The 421-nt window shown below is 35.2% G+C and overlaps 1 pseudogene; it reads left to right on the top strand.

The window, feature by feature from the left end:
- Positions 1-421, top strand: part of LOC102469679 (nucleolin pseudogene) — a 2,224-nt pseudogene that overhangs the window by 867 nt on the left and 936 nt on the right.

Raw genomic sequence — 421 nt, 5'->3', positions numbered from 1 at the left:
GTCTCACTTTCTCTCTCTCTCTCTCTCTCTCTCTCTCTTTTTCTCTGTGTGTGTGTGTGTGTGTGTGTCTTGTCAAATTAAAATAAATGAATGAATAAATAAAAATTAAATAAATAATTCTTTTAAAAAAAGGTGCAAGCCATAGAACCAAGTATATCTTTCCATCTGTTTATTGGAAACCTGAACGATAACAAATCTATTCCTGAAGTAAAAACTGGTATTAGTGATGTTTTTGCTAAAAATGTTCTTGCTATTGTGGATGTCAGAATTGGTACATCTAGGAAATTTGACTATGTTGACTGAATCTGCTGAAGATCTACACAAAGCTTTGGAACTCACCAGTTTAAAAGTCTTTGGCATTGGGCCCAGCAGTTAGTGTAATGGCTATGTTGCTGAACCTAGGTTTGATTTCTTGCACCGG

Source organism: Tupaia chinensis, unplaced genomic scaffold (genome assembly GCF_000334495.1).
Source record: "Tupaia chinensis unplaced genomic scaffold, TupChi_1.0 Scaffold141165_1, whole genome shotgun sequence".
NCBI classification, from domain to species: Eukaryota; Metazoa; Chordata; class Mammalia; order Scandentia; family Tupaiidae; genus Tupaia; species Tupaia belangeri.
The sequence above is the reverse complement of the archived record's forward strand: the minus strand, read 5'-3'. Positions and strand labels throughout refer to the sequence as shown.